Raw genomic sequence first — 19,623 nt, forward strand, 5'->3', positions numbered from 1 at the left:
GGAGACAGGAAATCCAGATGTTACCCAGGCCTGTTTCCATACATGGTGTGTCAACTATTGAATGCGCCTCTTTCCCAGCAGGCACTGGTGCAATCTGCATAGTATCTAACAGAGACTTGTTGCAAAAGTGGCTTGCTGAGTTGGGTGCAACCTCTATGATCACTTCTTGGCTGGCGGGTTGCTTACTGGGATGGAGAGGGGGGGTGTCAGGGAGGTTGGCATGGTGCGGGCATACTAGTAGACCCAATCCGGCAGCCCTGCTACTGTGTCCACACCACACCAACCTTCCTGCCACCTCACACCTCTCCCTCTCATTAAGCAACGGTGACCCAGCTGTTGGAAAAATAGCGTAGCACCCAGTGAGCCACTTTGGTTTGAAGGTCTGTTTTCTCTTCCCACACTCAGGTCGGCCTAAGACATACTGAGGCCTGAGGTGAAGGTCAAGATGGCATCCTTTCCCCATTCTACATATGGAAGCTGGCAGAGCAAACTGAGGAAGGGGAGACAGGTCTTCAACCTGACCAGGGTGTGGAGTTCTTTCTAATGTTTTATTGATAGGAGTTCTGTTTTTGTTATTACTCTGCTCTGTTACTCTAGTGGTGTCAGGCACATAGCAAGGGAGGGGTGTAAAGAGGTTTTCTGCACTGGTCCAGTAAAACGCTTTTGCTGCGCTATACAGACCAGAAACAGTTCTCTTTGCAGAGCATTAAGCACAGCGGCTGGATTCTTCTTGTGGTAAAATTCTTGTAGCTCTGCAGCAGAAAACGACTCACCAAAGCTCAACTTTCGAAGACAGCTTTATTGCAGAAAAATAACAGAAACACCTCCAGAGCTTTCAGACATGACTGCTCCACATCCCACAGGCAAACAAAACAAACGCTCTATATATACTGAGCATCTTAACAACTTAACGACTTAACAACTTAAATCACATGACCTTGCTAATTTGTCAGCGTCTCAGGTTTAAAGTCCTAACAGGGTGAAGGTGGTGAGTCGCCCCTAGCTCCACTCTGGTGGGGGCAGCACGGGGGTAGCATGGGTGGGCAGCGCCCCCGGCCTCCTCCGCCCGAGGAGGAAGAAGCAGAGAGCGCTACGGATCACTCTCTGCAGCTTGCTCACGGTGGCAACCCGCTCCGTAGCTTGCTCTGCTTCAGAGCACACCGGCCGAGCAGAGCAGCAGCACCAACCCGGACGGACTGCAAATGTGCGGACATGCGCAGTCCATCCTGGCACATGCGTCATGATGTCACGATGCATGCGTCAGGACGCATGTGCGCTGTGGCGTGACGCCCCGCCCCCAAGGGGTGCCGCCCTGGGCAGCCAAGTGGCACCCTTTGCCAGTGAGTGGTGTCCAGACTTTTTTCAAAGAGGGCCAGATTTGATGAAGTGAAGGGTTGTGAGGGCCAGCCCTGAGCTTTTTCTAGGGTTGAAGTTGTTGAGGGTTTTTTTTAAAGGATTTTACCCCAGGAAATAAACTGCCAAAGGGGCCATATGAAACAGACCAGTGGGCCGGATTAAGCCCCCAAAATGGACTTTGGACATGCCTGCTCTAGAAGGATGGTGTGGTGCTCTGTTTCTTCAGGTTAGTCTCGAAACTTTGCATCGAGAGTAGCCAGCAGGGTGCTGGAATGCAACTCCTACCATCCCTTACCATCCCTGGCTGGCTGGGGCTGATGGCAGCTGTAATCCACAACATCTGGTGAACACAATATTGACCACTGCTGAGCAGCTCCTACCCATCATTAAATAGCAGGTGCAGCTGTAGTGGTGTTAAGCTTTAATAATATTAATTTTGCTCCCTATAATGAACAGTTTTAATTAATTTAGCCTTTAATCATCACTTTTAATCCCACGCTGGGGGGGGGGGGAGGAATTCCACGTGAAAGGGATTTTACTTCTTTCTCTCGCGGCCTCAGCTCTAATAAATTGAGTGGGGGTTTTTAGATAGCAATTCTTAGCTTGTCACACAGCTTAATGCAGTTTATCCGCTCTTTGCTTCAAGTTCTGATTATTACAATCCTTCATTATTTGCCTTCTCAATCTGTTGCTTATGTTTATCAGGTTAAGACCGGCCCCTTCCTTTTCCTTTGATTGTTTTGGAAACAGTACATTAACTTGGCTGGGAAGCATTTCCTCAGAGAGATTTTTTTAAGTGCTCTGCAGTAAAATCTGTACCATCTTGTATCCTGCACAAACAAGGACAGATTTTCGCCCTCCTCCTCTCTTATCTCAGTTGGCAGATTTCCCACAGTTGATGTGACTGTCTTGTAAAGGGTGCCAAAATCTTCCTATTCTCTGCTCTTCCCTTTATCATACTTGTATCAATCTTTCAAGAAACAAACAGGTGAGGTGAGATGTGGTGCAGCATTTTAATTGACATCACCCTCAAGGCTTTTTGAGAGGTATGTGCCAGGCAGAAATTCAACAGATTAACCCTTTACTGGCATTACATTTCCAAACAAGCAATGGCTGAATCTTAAATTTCTGCCTAGTCCTCCAGGTGCTCTGCCAGGAAAAAATAAAATGAGAAAACATAAAAGAAACAAGTATGAGATCCCCATGTTATATAATGCTCAGAGCTGGCACAGGCTCCTTCATCATGCTGTGGGGGGGGGGTGTTCTAGGGCCTTATGAACTCTTGCTTCTGCTGCTGTCACTGTCAAGTAAGTCTGAAGGGAAATGGCAGTGGGCCCGTTACAAGTCTGGTAAAAGCTTACCTTTTTGCTCAAGCTTTCCCTTACTCCCTAATCTCAGACTTTTTTATGCCTTTGAATCTCCTGGGCCTCTATTTTATTTGTTTTTATAGGCTTTTAATGCACCCCAAAATAGGCGCACTTTCTTGTAAGCAAAGTAGAGAATGTTCTAAGCAAATATTAATGGGACCAACTCAATGTTGTGGAAAGAGCAGAATGTCGTCTGGGTGGCAGAGGTGGATTTAGGGCAGTTCAACTGGTTCTACTGCATGGGACGTCGAGCGTAGGGGCCACCGCACAGTGTCACAACTACCGGTATGTAATGAATTGAGCGGAACGGATGGCTAGAGGAAGAGGGTGCCAAATTTTGGCCTCACACAGGGCACCGGAGAAAGACCAAAGTCCGCCCCTGTAGGTGGTCATATAAACCAAAAGGTTTGCACTGATAAATCCAGTCGAGGATCAGGGCCAAGGTTCAGGTGTCCAAGATCAGTTACAAGGGGTCCAAGACTGCTTGGGAACTGTGAAGTTGTTTCAACGGGTTTCAACACAAACTGAAGATGCAGGTGTGCAGTTTCTCCTTTGGTCCCAGGTTCCATCATCAACCTTCCCATCTTGTTTACTATGGTCAACATGGGAGTCTAGTTTAGTAGAGCAGGTGAGAAATGAGATGGATCCTCGCAAGGACTGTTGAAAGGAAAATAGTGGAATCTACCAAAGCTCTCCTTCCAGACAACAATTGCAGTATGGAGATGAAATCACCAGCTTGTTGCATCATGAGGTTCTGTTTGCCATTCTCCATTCTCCATTTCTTTTAGCTGTGCTTGTTCCACACAATAGGTGAGGGCAGTGCAGTAACACTTGGCAGGAAGTCAGATTTGTTAGGAAATCAATGTTCTTTGTATCAAAGCAAGTCAACTGAGACATGTGACAAAAGGCCCACTGAAATGAAAACAAGGTGAGTGAAACCAAATCAGATGGAAAGGGTGACCTCCCAGTGAACCAAAATGTAAGCGGTAAAGAACTAGGGCAGGATGACTTGGTAAGGAAGAGCATACACTGAGGACATGCACCAACCTGTGCATGTTGTCCTGTTGGCAATAAGGCCATCTTACACTGTGCTTGTGGTGTAGCCAGTGTGGTGTAGTGGTTAAGAGTGGTGGACTCGTAATCTGGTGAACTGGGTTCGTTCCCCCATATACAGCTGCTGGGTGACCTTGGGCTAGTCACACTTCTCTGAAGTCTCTCAGCCTCACTCACCTCACAGAGTGTTTGTTGTGGGGGAGGAAGGGAAAGGATATTGTTAGCCGCTTTGAGATTCCTTGTTGTTGTTTAGTCGTTTAGTCGTGTCCGACTCTTCGTGACCCCATGGACCATAGCACGCCAGGCACTCCTGTCTTGCACTGCCTCCCGCAGTTTGGTCAAACTCATGTTCGTAGCTTCGAGAACACTGTCCAACCATCTCGTCCTCTGTCGTCCCCTTCTCCTTGTGCCCTCCATCTTTCCCAACATCAGGGTCTTTTCCAAGGATTCTTCTCTTCTCATGAGGTGGCCAAAGTATTGGAGCCTCAGCTTCACGATCTGTCCTTCCAGGGAGCACTCAGGGCTGATTTCCTTAAGAATGGATAGGTTTGATCTTCTAGCAGTCCATGGGACTCTCAAGAGTCTCCTCCAGCACCATAATTCAAAAGCATCAATTCTTCGACGATCAGCCTTCTTTATGGTCCAGCTCTCACTTCCATACATCACTACTGGGAAAACCATAGCTTTAACTATACGGACCTTTGTCGGCAAAGTGATGTCTCTGCTTTTTAAGATGCTGTCTAGGTTTGTCATTGCTTTTCTCCCAAGAAGCAGGCGTCTTTTAATTTCGTGACTGCTGTCACCATCTGCAGTGATCAAGGAGCCCAAGAAAGTAAAATCTCTCACTGCCTCCATTTCTTCCCCTTCTATTTGCCAGGAGGTGATGGGACCAGTGGCCATGATCTTGGTTTTTTTGATGTTGAGCTTCAGACCATATTTTGCGCTCTCCTCTTTCACCCTCATTAAAAGGTTCTTTAATTCCTCCTCGCTTTCTGCCATCAAGGTTGTGTCATCTGCATATCTGAGGTTGTTGATATTTCTTCCGGCAATCTTAATTCCGGCTTGGGATTCATCTAGTCCAGCCTTTCGCATGATGAATTCTGCATATAAGTTAAATAAGCAGGGAGACAATATACAACCTTGTCGTACTCCTTTCCCAATTTTGAACCAATCAGTTGTTCCATATCCAGTTCTAACTGTAGCTTCTTGTCCCACATAGAGATTTCTCAGGAGACAGATGAGGTGATCAGGCACTCCCATTTCTTTAAGAACTTGCCATAGTTTGCTGTGGTCGACACAGTCGAAGGCTTTTGCATAGTCAATGAAGCAGAAGTAGACGTTTTTCTGGAACTCTCTAGCTTTCTCCATAATCCAGCGCATGTTTGCTATTTGGTCTCTGGTTCCTCTGCCCCTTCGAAATCCAGCTTGCACTTCTGGGAGTTCTCGGTCCACATACTGCCTAAGCCTGCCTTGTAGAATTTTAAGCATAACCTTGAGATTCCTTATGGTAGTGTTAAAGCAGGATATCAAATCCAAACTCCTCCTCCTCCACTTCCTCCTCTCCCTCCTCTTTTTCTTCTACAAACATTTTCTGTATGGAGGGCAGGCATCTGAGTTTATAAAAGACCTACTTGAACATCAACAACACAGAAGCAAGTAGTCCCACCCTAGACCTTGCATGATTCTCCTCATATATCTGCACAAGCATCAGTAGGATTTGTAGTATGTTTATGTGGAGGTTTACCTGGAACCTTGATCATTCAGGTAAATCTAAGCACATACATCCATAAATGCTGTATGTGCAGACATCTAAGGAGGAGCATTTTCTGTTGCAGGGGGAACCTTGATCATTCAGGTAAATCTAAGCACATACATCCATAAATGCTGTATGTGCAGACATCTAAGGAGGAGCATTTTCTGTTGCAGGGTGAGGCAAGCTACTTGCTCCCATGTCGACATGGCTCCATTCCTTGCTCCCAGGTTGTTGAACATGGGAGCTAATAACCCCAGCACAAGGCCACAGCCAACAATAGATTTTAAATCTACTGTCATGAAGCTGGATACTTTCTCTTATTCCTCCTTACCTCACAGGGAACTGTTTCTGGAAAATGCTGAGGAAAATTATGAAAGAAACCAATAGAAGGAATTGCTATACAGTATATTTTTTGCTTTGAGACGGAATGTTTAATGATTGTGTAAAAGTGTCATTATTGTTTCACTGTACCTTTAAGAGTCAGGAAAGATTTAGTGACTGGGGCTCTGCAGCTGTGGAGCAGCTCGACAGGTGTTGCTGTGAAGCTGATGATGCAGGGTATATCAGGGGTGTTGTGTGTTGCCTCTGTGCTGGGTGATTTCCCAGTGTGCTCTTGGTGGGTGGTTTGGTTGTGTGGGTGTTTTGTGTAAGACTAGTTTAATTGTCATTTTTGCTTTCTCCATTAAAACCAAGCATTTGTTTAAGCCTTGGTATGACTCTATGTGTAAGTTCCTCAGCCAGCTCCTGCTGATGCAACTCACTTGCTTATTACGATAACACCTATCTTACTGCGGCAAGCAAGACCTAAATAACAGAGGCTGGTGTAGGACTTGACTGAAGATGAGTGAGGCCCTCTTGGTTCCCCTCGGATTGGCTCAGGATTTTCCCAAACTTCCCCAAGCCAGTTCACAAACACAGAAAAGTGTTCTCTGCAACGGTAAGAGCCTTTGGAAGAAATCTAGCTCCTAAAGTTCTCCATGTTGTTCGAATTGTTGCAAGTGGAATCCCTGATCTGGACCTTATGCAGAGTCCAGTGGTACCTCGGTTTACCTCGGTTTACGAATTTTAGGTTTACGGACACTCCTTCGGAGTGAAGCCGCAGCCTCCGCGAAGGCATCGGAGCCGGGACGTCGCTCCGATGCCTCCCAGAGGTCGGGTACTGCTTCTGCAACTGGGTTGCAGCCACGGAAGCGCTCTGTTAAATTGCTGCTTTAGGGGGGTTTTCCATCGTCTAGAACGGATTAATCCACTTTCCATTATTTTCAATGGGAAAGTTTGCTTCAGTTTATGAACGCTTCAGTTTATGAACAGACTTCCGGAACCAATTGTGTTCATAAACCGAGGTACCACTGTAGAAATGAATTTGCTCTCCAACACAAGAATGAGTTTCAAAGGTTTACTGGAAACAGTCTTAAAATGCTTACAAAGAAATGCTACAAATTATAAGGTAATATGGCTCTTAAGCAAGCAAGCAATGGGGTCTAGTCTTCTTTTTAGTTCTTAATACAGTTCAACAAAGCAGAATTCTCCTCCCTCTTGTATTTTGAACAAGCAGAGCAAGAATTCCAAAGCTTGTAAACCAGGCATCCCCAAACTTCGGCCCTCCTGATGTTTCAGACTACAGTTCCCATCTTCCCCGACCACTGGTCCTGTTAGTGAGGGATCATGGGAGTTGTAGGCCAAAACATATGGAGGGCCGCAGTTTGGGGATGCCTGTACCCTCTCATTCAGCAATGTGAGGGTGAGTAGTTTATGTCTTCATAGTTTGTCTTCAGGTCCCAGCTAGGTAAACCTCACTGACATCTTTAATCCTTCCCCAAAGCCTAGAGATAAGTAAGTGGCAAGGGCTGCCTAGTGTGATGGTTAAATCGTTCTGCCAAATAAACTCAAACCAATGGATTTTCAATGAATAAATAATTAAACAAAGAGAGAAAACAGCTATGAAGTTTAGTGACCTTAGTGACCATTAATGAATGGGAATATATTCTTCTTCTTTGGGGGGGGGGGGGTTCTTAACATAATCAGTCAGGAAAATAAGAAGGTCAGACGATAATGGGATTGGTTTTTTAACCTGTTATCAGAATTGCAAATTCATTATGAGCGTTATATTATTCATTTAGTTAGCTGATTTCTCTTGCACTTCCTATTTTGGGAGAGGAGGAGAATCACTAAGTGGTTTACAGCATAACTTAAAATATTAAATACAGTATCACAGACTGTCTGAATAGGACATTACATATGAACAAAATGGAATGCAACAATAGAATAAAGATCCACATTTACAGCAGGATCTTTAACAAAAAAACCAAAATATCCCCCTAAATGTCAAAAAGTTAGCGGTAAAAGTCAAATATGAAAATGCAATAAAAATTCCACATATGAAAGCATTGTTACTGGCTAAACATAATAATAATAAATAATTTTATTTATATTCCGCACTCCCCAGCCAGAACTGGGCTCAGGGCAGCTAACATCAAAATATATGATACATTAAAACATTACAGTTATAGTTTCAGCAACTCAGTACACTCCAATAAAAAAGTACACTTAAATAAAACGAAATTGCACCCCCTTCCCTTCACAAAGTAACATCTCCCCAACTCCTCCTTAGCACTTTCACACACACAAACCCTCACTCTCAGCCATTCCCAGCTGCCATATTCATAAAACAGTCACCAGCTAGCCATTTGTCAAGAAACAAACATCCGATCTACAAACAATCCATATCAACATTAAGTTCAATATACAACCAGCTCATCATTCACCCACCTCCATCTGGGGCAATACAGTTTGACAAGCAAATATCAACATAGCCACTCCCTCCCTATCTCCCACCCAGGTAGCATCTTATTCTGTACTGGTTCATGCTGAGTGGTATTAAGCTACTTTATAACACACAAAAAACCTTATAACCCAGACACTCATCCTTGGCAGCAAAAAACAAATCAAAATCATGATTCCAGTTACTATCCAAAAATGCATCACTCACTTTCTCCTCCTGGATACTAAAGTCAACAGTGCAAACTTCAATAAGACAGGGCCCTTGCCCTCATGATGGCATCATGTGTAGCCTTATAGGAAGTCTGCAGCTCTCTTTATAAATGCCGAGTGAGTGAGTGGAGAGCAGTACATGTGAAAAGGATCTAGGAGTTTTGGTTGACCACAAACTTGACATGAGTCAGCAGTGTGATGCAGCAGCTAAAAAAGCCAATGCAATTCTGGGCTGCATCAATAGGAGTATAGCATCTAGATCAAGGGAAGTAATAGTACCACTGTATTCTGCTCTGGTCAGACCTCACCTGGAGTATTGTGTCCAGTTCTGGGCACCACAGTTCAAGAAGGATACTGATAAGCTGGAACGTGTCCAGAAGAGGGCAACCAAAATGGTCAAAGGCCTGGAAACGATGCCTTATGAGGAACGGCTTAGGGAGCTGGGTATGTTTAGCCTGGAGAAGAGAAGGTTAAGGGGTGATATGATAACCATGTTCAAATATATAAAAGGATGTCATATAAAGGAGGGAGAAAGGTTGTTTTCTGCTGCTCCAGAGAAGCGGACACGGAGCAACGGATTCAAACTACAAGAAAGAAAATTCCACCTAAACATTAGGAAGAACTTCCTGACAGTAAGAGCTGTTCGACAGTGGAATTTGCTGCCAAGAAGTGTGGTGGAGTCTCCTTTGGAGGTCTTTAAGCAGAGGCTTGACAGCCATCTGTCAGGAATGCTTTGATGGTGTTTCCTGCTTGGCAGGGGGTTGGACTGGATGGCCCTTGTGGTCTCTTCCAACTCTATGATTCTATGATTCTATGAGTGCACACACAGGTATTCAACAAGAAAAGGCAACCATTTTCTGGTATTTTGTTACATAGAGGCAAAGCTTTACAAGAAAGTTGTTAGCTTATAGTCAGATTTTCATGGTAACATGTTTTGAACAACTGTCAAAGATGAAACCCCCAAATGGGGTTAAATAAAACTATGCCAGATGGGAATGCTTATGCAATAAAATGTGGAGCTGATTGGCATATGCATGCCCATCAGTTGTTGCTTCATCATCACTAGATGACTGGTGACTGACAGCTGAATGTGTAATGTACCAACCATTGAAAATGGGAAGTGATCTGATAACTCTCCGGTGGATATTTCATAATGGCAGGATTCACTTGATGTTGCTGTCACTGAGTGAATTCACTCTCCACAGGAGAATGACAATAGTCAGAGTCAGCGCATAGTAACCTTTTCTTGTCAACAAAAAGAGAGACTGAAAGAGAAAGCGAGTATTCACTGTTCTAAGTGGAACACAAGGTTAAATATTCAGGATTGCAATCTAGATATTTACGGTATGTCATCATCAATCAAAGGTTTAAATTTTAAGCAATTGTAACCAGGGATGCCAGAGAATTCCACCAGAGGCAGAATAGGGAATGGAAATTCCCACAATTTGTCTGTTCATCCGAGGTCAGGAACACAAACCACACAAGCAAAATACATGCAGTATTCGCTGTTATAATTCTTTATTTTTTATTACTTCACAAATGCTGTGTAAATAATGACACTATTTACTGCAACATTTTTTATGTCTCTTCCATTGAAATGGATGCCTTCTCTGATGGAAAAATCCGGACTGGATCTCAGTGTCCTGGCTGAACGATGGGGGTGGAGACGCTCCTTTAGGTATTCTTCTTCAGCTGCTGGCAAAAAGCCATGGCATGTTCCCAGATACCAGTATTTTGATTTCAGAGCAAGGGCGTACCCACCACGGGGCAAGTTAGGGCAGCTGCCCTACTCTAGAAGCCAGCTGCCCGCCCCCCCCAAGCTAAAAAGAAAGAAATCTCAATGCAAAAAGTGGGGTGCGCGGCCCCAGCCAGAAAGAAACAGACCAGCCCTCCCCCCTTTCCCCTTTCCATAACCCATCGCACTTTCTCCTCTCCCCCTCCCACTATCGAGCTGCAAAAGCGGTGGGGTGTAAACGTAAGAGACGGAGGGAAACAGCGCACCCGGGGGATGGGGCGAGCTGCCCAGAGGGGCGACCAGTGCCGTGGGCAGGGGGGCAGGAGGGGGCAATTGCCCCCCCCCAGAAGCAAAAGGCTAAGGGGCGCAGCGTGGCAGCCCCAGGCTCCGGCTCCCAGCGCAAAGCTCCAGAGGCGCGAGGGGAGCGTAAGCGGAGGAGCGCTAAGCGGGAGCGGGGAGTGTAAGTGGAGGAGGCAGCCACAGGCTCGCGTTCCCCGCGCACCTCTGGAGCTTCGCGCCGGGAACGGGAGCTTGGGGCCGCCTCTTCGGAAGACCTGGGAGGTGCGGAGGAGGCAGCCCCAGGCTTGCGTTCCCCGCGCGCCTCTGGAGCTTCGCGCCGGGAACAAGAGCCTGGGGCTGCCTCCTCAGAAGAGCTGGGAGGACGCAGGCCACGTAGCCCCGCCCATATTCCCACTGTGGCCCCTCCCCTCCCGCCCCTTGCCCCCGCCCCTTGCCCCCCCCCTAATTTTGATCCTGGGTACGCCCCTGTTTCAGAGAACTCTGTTTTTGGAGAAAGGAACATAACAATGACTTCTCCTGAGACCACCAGCCTAAAAATGTCTTGCTAGTCAGCTTCCAAGTCCCTAAAAAGACTGGAAGTCAAACACTCATCTCCTTTGTGACTCCTGCCTGCTAAAAGAATACACTGAATCATCCAAGATATTTCTTTTTTTCCCCTCCAGTTTTGTTTAAAATTTTCACTGCTTCTTTTTGTTGTTGCCCCCGTCAAAATAGAGGCCACCCCAAAGCAACGTCTTGGAAGCTTTACATTTTTTCTCTCTGTTCTTGTTCCCATGGATACACTCAATTCAATTTACAAGAGCATTGGAATATTATCTGAGGATTACTGGGGCATGATACCATTTCAAAAAGAAAACACATGCCTGCCTGCTCCTGCTCCCTCATCTTCCCTATCCCAAACCCAGTAGATTTAGATGCACAGGCCGCGTTGCACCCAGCTGATCTTCTCTCTGACCATATTTGTAGGACACTGCTCTCATTGTTTACACTGAAGGTCTTTCCACCCATGATTCTCTCTCATTGTCGTTCCAAACAGTTGCTAGCATGATGTGTTTAATTGTATAATCCTAATCATTGCAAGGTGGCTTTAGCAGGCTATTTATAACACCAGTGGATGTACTTCCCATGTAATATATGAAAACGTGAGGAAAATCTGGTGAATCAGCCAATGAATCATCTATTGCTGCTTCCTGTTTCCCCAGAGGCCAACCAGATTCAGGGCCGCCTTAAGCATGCCCGGCGCCCTGGCGCCGTGGTGTGACGGATCCCTCCGGCACCCCTCCCACCCTGTTTCCTAGCGCGGCAGGCGGGTGCCGCGCAGGGCACAGCTGCACTGTGCCACCCAGTCTGCCGTAGGGCCGGCCCTGGGCCAGGGGGCGCTGACCGCCCCCTGTTGCGACACCCTTGCGCGCGGCGGAGGCGGCCCCAGGCCCCCGCGCCTCCGGAGAGCGGCCTGAAGCCGCTGAACAGTGGAGGCGCGCCTGGGACCGCCTCAGCCGTGCCTCTCAGCGGGCGCAGCGGCGCCCCTGGTGGCCTGGCGCCCCGCACCACCGGGGGCGGGCCTAGAGCCGGCCCTGACCAGATTCCCTCCTGTGGTTTCCATCAACCACAGGAGGGAAGATAGCTGTTGTGCACACACACAGGCAGGAGCTGTGCACAACAGCAATCTTCCCTCCTGTGGTTTCCATCAACTGATACTATGTGATTAAAAACAACAGGCAAATAGCCCTTCCATATAAGAATTAGTTGTATGTATTATGTATTCAGTGGTCTGTGTTTGCCTGAGCTTGTGTCTGGACTAAAGATTTTGAGCCCCTGTGTTCTGATACATGATATCCAATCACAGAACATTTCAGGATTGGGGCCTCTGCCATTGGCCCTTAAACTCTGACTTATGATTCGCAGCTTGGAAGTTTAGACAATCAATCACGTTGGGAACAGGAGTGGCCCAGGCCTCCAGGAATGTATATCAGCAGTTGCTTTGCCCTGGTGTCCAGTTATGTAGTTCAATAAAGGTTCTTGCTGTTATCACTGTGTCTTGCCTCGTGGGAACCCACCAACACTTCAGTATGATGGCCCTGAAAAGAACAAGTGTTCACCCTAGAATATACTGCTCAGTCAACCACTGAATCATCAGTAAAAACTTAGAGAGCCTTGCTGGATCAGACCAAAGGTCCAGCTAATTCAACCTCTTGTTCCCTACAGAATAGTCCTCTCTTGCTGTTTCCTAGTAGCTGGTATCAAGCATATCAACTCCATATTCCCATCATGTCTACGAAGCCATTGATAAGACGAAGCCATGAATTTGTGTAATCCCCCCGTTCCTCACTGCCCATGCTAATGACCAACTCCAAATCTTGTGGTGATGGGCAAAATCAGGTGGGCAAAGAAGGAGTGGAGTAAATCCTGTGATAGACTGAGTGTCAAAACTGCATGCTATTAGACTGAGAGGCCTCCCACAAGAGGCCTCCCTCATCATGACCAGCATTTTGCTAGTACAAGTGCTCTGTACTGAGCAGAGAGATCATCACAGCACCTCTTTCCGTGGCACACATGAAGCACGATCTGCAGCCCAGCACCATCTAGATCTGTTTTTAAGCCTTCATTTAGCACCATCGAAGCAGGCACCTGCATTTTCCTGGGCAAATCACGGAACTATGTCAGCTCATTTCAATCTCAAAAGGTCTGATGTGTATTCCTCCCAATAGGAAGCTGCATCTGGTACAGGCTGTGAAGGAAACATAAATAATAGAATATTTTTAAAACTGTAGGAATTGGTGGTGGAGGAGGAATATGTGTTGCAGGGGAGGCATCCATGTTTAGAGGAGGAGAATGGTGCTCTCGGGAGGAACACCTTGGCCCAGATCGGTAACTTAGGATGTAGCAACACCACTTCAACGTCCTTGTTTCAATAGGTTTCTGGTGGTGGGGATAATATATAGGTCACCCTTGTGGGGTAATTAGTAATAGAATTGGCCGGATCCCTAGATCCAAAGCACAGGGCTAAACACACACTCCAGCAACAGAGAGCCCCCAGTATAGTTTAAAAGTCACCATTTTTTCCTAGAAGAAAAGCACTGCTCAGTTTCTCATATTCAACCATAAATTCAGTTCACCTCATTTCTTCAGCAATCTGCATTTTTTAAATAAAAAAACCTCCTCAAAATACAACAGCATTTGAGTGCAAATTTCTCATAATGAACACAATTTTGTAGGCAGCTTTGACTAATGCACACATTTTTGCAAGCAATTACCCCCACTATCAATCTTTCTGTGCTATTTTATACACATTGCTTTGTTGGAGAACTGCATTGCAAGATTCAGAAAAGTGCCCATTTTAAATGATAACTGTGTTTTGGTTTGCATATTGGTTCAAGAAGTGTAAACTGGACAGTTTCTCATTAAAATCCAAGTAAAACTGAATTTCTCCCCCAATCCCTTATTCTGAGCATTTATTTACATTAATTTTCCTAGACCACTTTCCCTCTGATATGTCTTCAAAGTGGCTAGCAAAGTTTTATAAAACCCACAGTCAAACTATCAAAATATCAACAAATAAGGACACTACATGGGGAAAACAGTTTGCACAACAAACTACAGAAACAAATCCACCAATATCAAAGACCCAACTAAATAAAACTATTTCTTCCAGGAGAACTGGCAATTGAGGCATGACTCAAGAGTGATGCCACTTCCGAAGCCACCATTTCTTTTCCTCCTCAGCACATACAATTGCTTAGACATCCTTGTCAAATACAGTATCCCTTCATACTCCCTCACTCATTCTGAGGCTCTCTGGTGTACCAGTTTCCAGGAATGATAAAACCAGTGCTAAAATAAGGAGGACTTAACAACAGGAATGAACTGTAGTGTGAGGACAAAATAAAAAAATGCTCTGACAGGAATAGAATTTGATGTTATGACTCTGAGGAAGTAAAGGCCAGACAAAATACAACCGGTAGAACAGCACATTTCTTCAGCCAGTATACTATAAGCCAGAATTCCTGAGATCCCTTGCCCCATTGCTTTAGCAAGTTCCCCTCTGCACACGACATACCCATGATATGGATGAAACCTGTAGTAGCCAGCCAGGCATTGCTCACCTGACTTCCCAATGCCAAGTGCCCCTGCCAGATCCTGAGAGGAAGAAGGATGAGGCGACCCTGCTTTTGCCCCCCCCCCCCACATGGACTTCAACTGGGTAAAGCTTTTCCAAGAAGCTTCCAGCTTTTCCATCCCGAACGTTCACTGCGTGTGTTGGAAATTTCTTTTGTTGTCCTTCCAGACCAAGGCTGCATTGCATACATGCATCACAGAATCCTGGGCACCTCAGCTTGCCCCTCACAGATTTACAATTCCAAGCACCCTTATTATTCCAAGCACACTTCAAAATGACCTTAACAGATTAGACAACTGGGCCAAAGCAAACAAGATGAATTTTAACAAGGAGAAATGTAAAGTACTACACTTGGGCAAAAAAAATGAAAGGCACAAATACAGGATGGGTGACACCTGGCTTGAGAGCAGTACATGTGAAAAGGATCTAGGAGTCTTGGTAGACCACAAACTTGACATGAGTCAGCAGTGTGATGCAGCAGCTTAAAAAGCCAATGCAATTCTGGGCTGCATCAATAGGAGTATAGCATCTAGATCAAGGGAAGTAATAGTACCACTGTATCCTGCTCTGGTCAGACCTCACCTGGAGTACTGTGTCCAGTTCTGGGCACCACAGTTCAAGAAGGATACTGACAAGCTGGAACGTGTCCATTAGAGGGCAACGAAAATGGTCAAAGGCCTGGAAATGATGCCTTATGAGGAACAGCTTAGGGAGCTGGGCATGTTTAGCCTGGAGAAGAGAAGGTTAAGGGGTGATATGATAGCCATGTTCAAATATATAAAAGGATGCCATATAGAGGAGGGAGAAACGTTGTTTTCTGCTGCTCCAGAGAAGCGGACACAGAGCAATGGATTCAAACTAAAAGAAAGAAGATTCCACCTAAACATTAGGAAGAACTTCCTGACAGTAAGAGCTGTTTGGCAGTGGAATTTGCTACCAAGGAGTGTGGTGGAGTCTCCTTCTTTGGAGGTCTTTAAGCAGAGGCTTGACAGGCATATGTCAAGAATGCTTTGATGGTGTTTCCTGCTCGGCAGGGGGTTGGACTGGATGGCCCTTGTGGTCTCTTCCAACTCTATGATTCTATGATTCTATCTAATTACAGTTCCCAGGATTCTTTGGGCAAAGCCATGTGTTTCTAAAAAATTATTAATGTTTTATTAAGAAACTTTCAGTCATGGAAAAGTAAGTGCTTTATGGTGTGTATGCGGCCGACGACTTCATCTCTAGCTTATCTGTCACAGTGGAGACCTGTCAGCTTTTCTCTGTTTGTTTCTCCAAAGGACATCAGTGTTCATTGTTCCCCAGCCAGATGAGGCTGATGCACATGCATGATGAGTCAGTCTGTGTCTCCTGCCTTCCCGAAGCCAAGCTGGAAACGCACTGGGAAAAGTTCAGCTCCAGTTTACCATAATCTAAACCCTCTGAGGAGGCTTTAATGTCACTATCTTCTCAGAATGGCTGTTAAGGATCTTTCATCAGCTTCAAGTGTTTTAACACCATAAATGTTTACACTGAGTTCTTATTCAGTCACTACATATTCTATCACTTACCAACATGGATCACATCCACTGAAAGTGTTAGAAACATGCTATAAATACTTAAAAGTCACTTGGGGCTAGGATTGTATTTCTGGTACTCGACAATTTTGTTAGTAAGTCCATTTAACCATCTTTCTACAAATCCACATATTCTTTAAAAATCGTATTTAAATACAGATTGAAATACATACTTAAATATTTGTTTCACACCACACACACACAAACACACACACACATGCATACATTAGAAGACAGAATCGGGATTCAAGATGACCTTAACAGATTGGGAAACTGGGCCCAAGATAACAAAATGAATTTCAGTAGGGACAAATGTATGATTCTGCACTTAGGCAGGAAGAATCAGATGCATAAATATAAGATGGGGGACACCTGGCTTACTAGCAGTACATGTGAAAAGGATCTAGGGGATGTGGTGGACCACAAGCTTAACATGAGTCAACAGTGTGATGCAGCAGCAAAAAAAAGCTAACGTTATTCTAGGCTGGGATGCATCAACAGAAGTCTAGCGTCCAAGAGAAGTAATAGTACCACTTTATTCTGCCTTGGTTAGACAACACCTGTGTCCAGTTCTGGGTGCCCCAATATAAGTAGGATGTTGGAATGTGTGCAGAGGAGTGCAACCAAGATGATCAAGGGTCTGGAAACCAAGCCTTATGAGGAACAGTTGAAGGAGCTGGGTATGTTTGATCTACAAAAGAGGAGACAGAGGCGATGTGATACCGGTAGACATCTTCAAATATCTCAAGGGCTGTCACATGGAAGAGGGAACAAGCTTGTTTTCTCCTGCTCTTGAGGGTAGGACTCAAATCAAACCTATGGCTTCAAGCTAGAAGAAAGGAGATTCTGACAAAACATCAGGAAAAACATTCTGACAGTAAGAGCTGTTTGACAACGGAACAGACTTCCTTGGAACGTGGTGGACTCTCCTTTTTTTGGAGGTTTTTAAGCAGAGGTTGGATGGTCATCTGTCACGGATGCTTTAGTTGAGATTCCCGCATTCCAGGGGGTTGAACTGAGGGACCCAAGAGAGTGCAAAATTTGCCAGTTTGCTTTAAAACATGGGGCAGATTTCTTGGGTCTATGTTGGCTATCCCTGAATGCTCTGGGATGAGTTAAATGCGCAGTCCTGCAGAATGGGAGTCTTTTTGCGCTACAAATCTATTAGCATAGTCACTTTGGAATGCTTCCTAAGGGCACAGTCTAATGTTTTATTTAAAATATTTAAACCCCCGCCTTTCCTTATGAAGAAGGCTCAGAAATAAGGGCCATAACATACAAAAAGATTAAAAATACACACAATAATGAAACAGAGCAGGAGGCCAAGAGAGAAAAACAAGTTAAGATAGTGGGGAGGGGAATCATTAAAGCCCCATTATAAAGCTTCCCAAGAGAGCATCAAAGGCTGGGGGGTAAAGTCAGGCATTAAAAGTCTTTTCAGGAAGAAAAGCTTTAAGATCACTGCAGAAAGGCAATAAGGAGGGGGCAAAGAGGCTTCCTAGGGAAAGGAGTTCCAGAATCTGGGTGCAGCAACGGGAAAGTGCCAATTCCTTCTTCCCATCAAATGTGAGCTTATAACTGAGAGGAGGTGTTCTTTAACTATCTTATTATTTCCTGGTGTGTGGGCAGATTCATTGGAGAAGCGGCCCTAGTCAGATGTCCTAGTCCTGAGCTGCATAGTGCTTTAAATGTCGTTTTACTGCATACTGGGGTAATAAGGAACGCAGGGGGGGGGGTCACATGTGCTGCTGGGAGTTCTTTCACAATATGTATCAAAGTGCATCTGTTTAATTTCAATGAGACAAACATAGTTTGATTTTGTTAGTGATATCTGCATTTTTCTTTCTCACCCTTTCTCTCTCTCTCTCTCTCACTCTCTCTCTCATGGTCATTTCGATGATGATGATTATATTAAGACTGTATGATCACTTTGCAGTGTTCAAAATTTCAAACATTTTTTTTAATTGCTGGTGTGGGAAAAGTTCAAGAGCTAAAGAATTATATTCACCCACACCAAGTCAAAAGCTGAACTTTGAATTGTGCCCGGGGGGAAACAGGAACACTAACTAATGCACACGCGTGAAAACATACATACTAGTGCAAAACGTAAGCTAGCCAGGCAACCTTTTCATAGGCAAGATTCAAGATTCACACGATAACCCAAAGCAGACATGGGGTTTTTCTCTCAGTTTCTCTTCCCTACCATTTGTGGCTTTGATTCCTGCTGTGAACAGATTCTGAAGCTCTGAGTTAACTAAAACTGTCTGTCTTTCCTACATAAATCTCTTTCTGGCACAGTGAATGACAGAGGCATTGTCTAAGAACCCCACCAGTTTATTTTTGGCAGGGTTTTTTCTGATTAAGTTTTGTCGCAAAGGAACAAATTGTGTTGCTCATCGTAATGTGCTCTACCCCCAAAAAAACGCATTTTAAACAAAGGAGGTATAAGTGCTGTGATTACATAACTTGCAAATAATCAAATCACATCAAACTATTAGCAAAAACAATTAGTGCTAAATTACAGAAGTTTGACAATTAGTGACAGGTGCAAACTCTTTGGCATTCCCCCCCTTTCACCTATAATTGTCCTCCTCCATGTTACACTGTGTTCTCCTTTGTCTGCAGAGGGACTGAAATGTCGAAGCGCATCTCTAAGTAATGGGAATTGCTTATTCCTAGGGAACTGTGGGAATTGTAGTTTTGTGCAGGGTAAGGAGCCTAAGGGTTTCTGATACAGAGTTCTGAGCATTTCACCAGACTAGAATTTGCAGCTTGGGGTGACGTGAAACTGAAATGGCATAAGACAAAGTGTGTGTCATAGCTGCCAAGTTTTCCCTTTTCTCGCGAGGAAGCCTATTCAGCATAAGGGAAAATCCCTTTAAAAAAGGGATAACTCGGCAGCTATGGTGTGTGTAGATGTTCTGTATCACAAAGGTGAGCAGAAGGCACATGACTCCCACCTGCCCTCTTCCAAATTTTACTGGTGAAATGTAGAAAACTTGGTGTAGCTAGCATATCGCCCAAGTGTTCTGATTTTCCAGCAACAGCATAGCTGTCAAGTTTTCCCTTTTCTCGCGAGGAGAACTTGACAGCTATGAGCAACAGTCCTGGATAACCCAAAACAGACATGGGATTTTTCCTCTTAGTTTCTCTTCCCTACTATTTCTGGCTTTGATTCCTACTGTGAACTGACTCTAAAGCTCTGAGTTGACTAAAACTGTCTGTCTTTCATACATCAGGGAGACTGGGCGGACGGGAGGGTTTGGGGTGTGTGTGTCCCACTTTGCCCTCCTGAAATGTTGGAGGGTGTGACACAGCAGACTGCCTTCATATCACTTCTGCAGAGGGCTGCACCTCGTTCAGTCAATCACACCCCATGGATAATGAATGGAAGG

The sequence above is a fragment of the Zootoca vivipara genome, chromosome 1 (genome assembly GCF_965207765.1).
Source record: "Zootoca vivipara chromosome 1, rZooViv2.hap1.1, whole genome shotgun sequence".
NCBI classification, from domain to species: domain Eukaryota; kingdom Metazoa; phylum Chordata; class Lepidosauria; order Squamata; family Lacertidae; genus Zootoca; species Zootoca vivipara.